Here is a 6,015-nt window from a genome sequence, read left to right as displayed (position 1 = left end):
TGTTGTCATCATTAGAAGAACAAATAAAGGGCTGCAAATATCATTTTCCTAGCAAAAGAGCCTTGCCACTGGTATTTAAAGTTACTGATTGTTGTTTTTGCTTTACGTTTACTTTTACAAACAGACTTTATTCTTTTGTCACGTCTAGGCTTCAAAAAGTCTTTGATTTGGGCCCACCTTTCTTGTGTTTTCAAAGCAAGCAGGCAAGGCTAGAAGACAAATAAAATTAAAGAAGGAAAAGAGTACGATTGATAATAGGAGTAGGACCAATTACGAATGCGGGAAAAACATTAGGCAAAATTATGAACAGGACCCATGCTTTTCAAAAATTATCTAACGGGGGACAAAAGAGGTCTTGTCTGTAAAAGCTGGACGAAAATACCCTTTGAAAATTACAACACGTTTTGACCTTGTTTTCTCCTTCTTCCCTCTTCTTTTACTTCTCCATTATCACATTTTTTATTTTTTAACCTACCAGTCATCTTCCTCTTTGTTCAGCCACCATTGTTGCTGGCAAATCTTGAAAACTTGAATGTTGAGTTCTTTTCATCTATCTCTTTGTATTTAGGTTTTTTATTTTCTTTCTTTTTTGTTTAGGGTTTTGCACTATTTTTCATTCCTCTGTTTCTGATTTTATCTTGTTAGGGTTTAAGCGATTTGTTTTTTAGGGTGAGTTCTGGAGATAATGCTTCACTCACTTTTTGGAAGACAAGTGGTTGTATAAGAAAGAGTTGATGAATACATGAATGGATGGCTACACATTTTTTTATTTACTTAAATTTTTTTTTTTGTAATACACAAATTGGGATGTAATACATGAAGCACATTTAATGAAAACAACATTAATTTCTTCATTATTTCTATCATGAGCAGAATTATAATGTCATTCGAAGAGTTGCTATAGGCAGGGGGTTTTGTAGCGGAAGGGGTTTATCAACTCTCTGGAAGGGGGTTAGTAACTCTCAAAAGTAGGGCTACCAATTTTCAAATGGGCTTATCAAGTACTTGAAAATTGGCCGAGGGTACTGGTGTTTTGGAAGAGGGTTTTCAAGTTTCTAGGATCGGGGTTATCTAGTATAAAAAATGGGGTCACCAATTTCCGAATGGGGTGATCAAGTCCCGAAAAAATTGGCCGGGGTACTAGAGTTTTGGAAGGGGGTTTTCAAGTCTCTGGGATTGTGGTTATCTAGTATAAAAATGGGGTTACCAATTCTGAATGGGCTTATCAAGTCCTTGAAAATTGGCCGAGGGTACTGGAGTTTTATAAGGGGGTTTTCAAGTCTCTAGGATTGGGGTTATCAAGTATCAAAATGAGGTTACCAATTTCTGAATGAGCTTATCAAGTTCCTGAAAATTGGCCGAGGGTACTAGAGTTTTGGAAGGGAGTTTTCAAGTATTTGGGATTGGGATTATCTAGTATCAAAATGGGGTTACCAATTTACGAATGGGCTTATCAAGTCCCTTAAAATTGCCCAAGGGTACCGGAGTTTTGGAAGGGGGTTTTCAACTCTCTGGGGTTGGGGTTATCCAGTATCAAAATGGGGTTACCAAATTCCGAATGGGCTTATCAAGTCCCTTATGAACACGTTTTTACTTCCGGTTTTTTTTCACTCGTTCATTTTCACGTTTCTTTCTTTCTACCGTACGATTCATCTTCCTCATCCTCCATTGAAAGGGAGAAGGAGAAATGTAAAACCCTAAAACAAATGAAAAACAAAACCTAGATATTGAAAGTTAGATGGGAATGAACTCACGTTTCAAATTTTCAAGTTTTCCCACCTCCAATGGTGGCTAAATGATGAAGAAGATGACTAGTAAGGTAAAAAAACAAAAACAAAGTTGAAAATGAAAAAGTAAGAAAAAAGAGGGAAAGAAGAGAGGAGAGGGAAAAGCTTAAGAAAAGGGCATTTTCGTCCAGCTTTTGAAGACAATACCTCTTTTGTCCCTTGTTGATGATTTCTGAAAAGCATGGGTCCTATTGATAATTCCACCTAATTTTTGTCTCCCATTGGTAATTTAGCCATAGGAGTATTACAAAAGAAGAGTTTATATGATTCATGCGTGGGCGTGTAAATACTCAGTCCACAAAAAACATGAAGTGTGTCCCACCAATTTGATGATCTAAACCATTCATTTGTTGGTCCCCCCGTCATGTGTAAGACGTAGCTCAAAAAGCTTCTTGATAGGATGATCCTAACTCTCCGATCTGCGGAGGGTTCTAAACAGTTCAAGGGTTAGCGTCATCCTATGGAGAAGATTTTTGGGACAAGGCTTACTGGGACCGACAAATGGACGGCTTAGATCAACTAAATCGGTGGGCTCTACTTTACTTTTGTATGGGCCCATATTTAAAACATCTCTAGGTCTAAGAGCAATGTCTTGATGATGGCAAAAAGAGGTCAAGCCACAAGAATAGCTGTAAAACATGTCTAGGTCAAAAAAGAAGGCGAATATGCCTTTAAAATATTTGTCAATACATGTAAATAAATGCTAAAATCTAACCCGTGATCCATCATGTGTTTTATTAAGTTATACATGATCATTTAAAATAATATAAGATAAAAAAATAACATGGAGTGTTACCTAGACAAGAGCCTCAACCGCCGCTCTTCACTACCTAAGATTAAGTTAAAAAACCCCTATTTTTGTAAATTCTAGGACGGATTTTGAGCTTTTTGACATATAAGTGAATTAGATTATGAATAATGATAGGGTGAAATATTTTCACCCGCACTGGAGTACGCATTCGCCCCCTTTTAACATGATTTGACCTCAAAAAGCATCGAAGTTGCCCACTCTCCAGGCTATAAGGGGGCGAATGCGTACTGCATAGGGGTGAAAATATCATCTCCCCTCCAAAAACTATATAATATAAATGGTGATATTGCCATTGATGATGAAGCACCGTTAAACTAGATATGTAAAGGTAGAAGTGGGCCATGCCTGGCTGTCTGCCATAGTTAATCGGGAACTGATATATTTGACCCCATTGTTTCCCCAGGCCACTCCCACTAATGTATTTATTATTTTATTTTTTTTGGTATATAAGCTGGGATTGAACCTCCGACCTTTAGGTCAAAGAGCTAAGCCTTTACCGTCGAGCTAGAGGCTGAATCCCACTAATGTATTTATGACTATTCATTTTACACTACAAGTTGGTGGCCCGGGAAGAAAAGGGGGCAATATATCATTTCCAAAATATCCACACATGGGTCCCATGCGCATTAATATTAAGTCTTTCGATTCGTTTTGAGTGAGACCTTTGAATAAGTTATTTTACACACTTAAGGACCATTTAATATTAAGACCATTACCTTTAAAGCCAGCTCCATTATTTTGACAAGAGAATCCAAGTCTGATATCTTCTTTATCATGAATAAGGATCAACGGATTTTCTAGTTCCTGCCTACATGTAAATCATAATCATTTGCATACAGAAAAGGCTCAATTCCAAGTTTAATAGAGTAGCCTTCCAACAGCCGAAGGATAAAAAAACATCCTTAAAGAAATGAGAGATGAAAAAAATAACAGAAATAATTCCTGTGAGTTCCAGGTCATCGCAATGGGGCAGCTAATGCAAAATCCTTGGACTTCTCTTTCAGTACCAATTTTCATCATGATTGAACAAACAAACATGAAGATGGCACATAAAATAATTATATAATGTATCGAGTCATCTTCATGAAATTACAGTAAACATAAATGACTCACCTATCAAGTTTCTACTCTAGCTAACATGAAATTATTGACAGGGACTTTGCATTCACTTCATTATCCATTACAATACCACAAAATTCCATAGAAAAAGAAACAATAGTTGATCATTTACGCCCGGAGGAGTTGCATCTGAACCCCTCATTTATCACATGCAGACAACATAAACTGCTGCCCAACCCGAAATAGAAATATTTACATCAGGCAAGAAACGATGTATACGCAAACCAATGGGATGTTGCAATGGAGAAAACCAATAATAAATCATGCTGAACTGTTGCTCCGTTTGGTTGGCGGAATTTTTTTGGTTCTTGGGACTTTTGTGGAATTTCCGCAGGAAACCCACGTGTGGTTGCTGGGCCCAAAATAATCCCAGGAACCAAAATAACCCCGCACGAAACCCTATCCTGGAAAAAAAAATACTCCCAAGAACCAAAATAATCCCAGGAACCAAAAATAAGCTTGCAAAAGAGTTTTTTTCTTCCCAACAGTTCAAGCAACCAAACAAAACATTTTTTTTCCCACCATAGTCCGGTCAACCAAACATGGGATTTTTATTTTACCAGGATACTTCCAGGGAGGTTTTTGTTTTTTCCACCAATCTCCCAGGGAGTTTTTTGTTCCACAGAAAACCCAAGAACCAAAAACATTCCGGCAACCAAACGGAGGACAAGTCTAATATTTGTGCCAGTGACATGTCCAAAATGCATAAAGAAAGCTAGACAGCCTAATAGTCTATACTCACAAGTACAAGCATAAAAGGACAGATAACAATGTGCACATTTAGGAACTTCAAGAAACTTTAGAAAATAACAACATTATAATTTGTGAAAGTGAAATATACAGTATTATAACACATCAAGCTTCTACAATGCTTACAGCCAGATGGCAATTAATTTCATGACTATCAATTTTGAGCCTCAAAGGTCAAAAAATCCATGCTCTGACTTATAAACATTCAAAGTCTCAACTCAACAACAATGTGGTTCAAAGCAAGTTCATGGATGATAAATTATAAAAAGATTTCACTAACGACGTAAAGTAACAAAAAGAGTGGAACAGGACAGAGTTTTGAGCTCCAATCCACGCATCAACTTTTCCCCACACTGATGATCTTTGTATGCATTGCTTTTCTTTGAAGTGTTGGTAATCGTACAGCATTGCCATGTTGATGGTGTTCATGATCATAATGTTTCTCTAGATTGTGAAAAATGAACAACAACAATACCCTAATATGGAAAATGCAGCTACAAGCAAACTTGATTGTAGATTTTATATGGTGTTCAGCTGTGAAGTCTAGTGTGGTGACACCATAAAAGTACCACCACCCTTTATGGCGAACACGGAGATGTATAATTATTATAGTGGAAGGAGTCTCTTAATGTTATCAAGTGGCTTGAAAAGAAATATCCCCCCTCCATGAAGAGTTTTAGAGTTCTTTGATGAGATATTTGATAGAGTAGAGGGCCATTCAGTCCGTTTTCATTATGCCAGGTGGGCAGGTGATAGAGAGACGGATCGGCACTAGAGTTCTTTGATTTTTCTCCCACCATGAAATTTATTTGTCCTCTACTCCTCTTTCTATCCCTCCTACTTTTTTATTTTGATTGAATAAATTCTCTTAAGTTCAAAAAAAAAAATTTATTTTGAAGGTACCTCGTCTGTGTTCACCAATTTTATTCTCTTGATATTTTGTCCAGGAGCAGAGGTAGACATGAAGGGCTCACGTAGCCCATGCCGGATTAATCGTATTATGGGCCATAGCAATGAACCTATTTGAACCCGACCCCAACTAGTTTTGGTAAAAAGCTTAGTTGAGTTGAGTCGAGCAAAGGTAGACATGAATAGAGGATAGCAACTTAGCAAGCCTATCCAAGGATAAAATGAACACCAGCTTCCTATTTTACGTTTGGATTGTCCAAATCAGACTCCGGAATCCATATCCTATTCCGATTCCACATGATTTCCGCATTTGGTTCAAAAAACTGAATGGAATCAGGCGGCGGAAATGACACGACACGGGGCAGAATTAAAGGGGCAAAATGCCGAATCTGATCCCATGCCAATTGGCCTAAGAAAAACTCATAAAGAGTACTTTTATTCTCTGTTATATTTGGACTTAAACTGTACATTTTTTGGCCCGGCCCAATTTTCACTAATTGAACTGATTTCTAATGAAATTTCTAGTTTATAAGGGTGTTTGCTCATCCAAATAGGACGAATACGCTGGACCGCCATTTAGCCTCTAAGCCCAACCTTAACAACATGACTTTCGGACGGTCCGAGAAAGGCCCATCTTGC

This window comes from Tasmannia lanceolata, unplaced genomic scaffold, assembly GCF_043159265.1.
Source record: "Tasmannia lanceolata isolate RefF3 unplaced genomic scaffold, GAP_Taslan_0.1 ptg000012l, whole genome shotgun sequence".
NCBI lineage: Eukaryota > Viridiplantae > Streptophyta > Magnoliopsida > Canellales > Winteraceae > Tasmannia > Tasmannia lanceolata.
Note: the sequence above shows the minus strand (reverse complement) of the source record.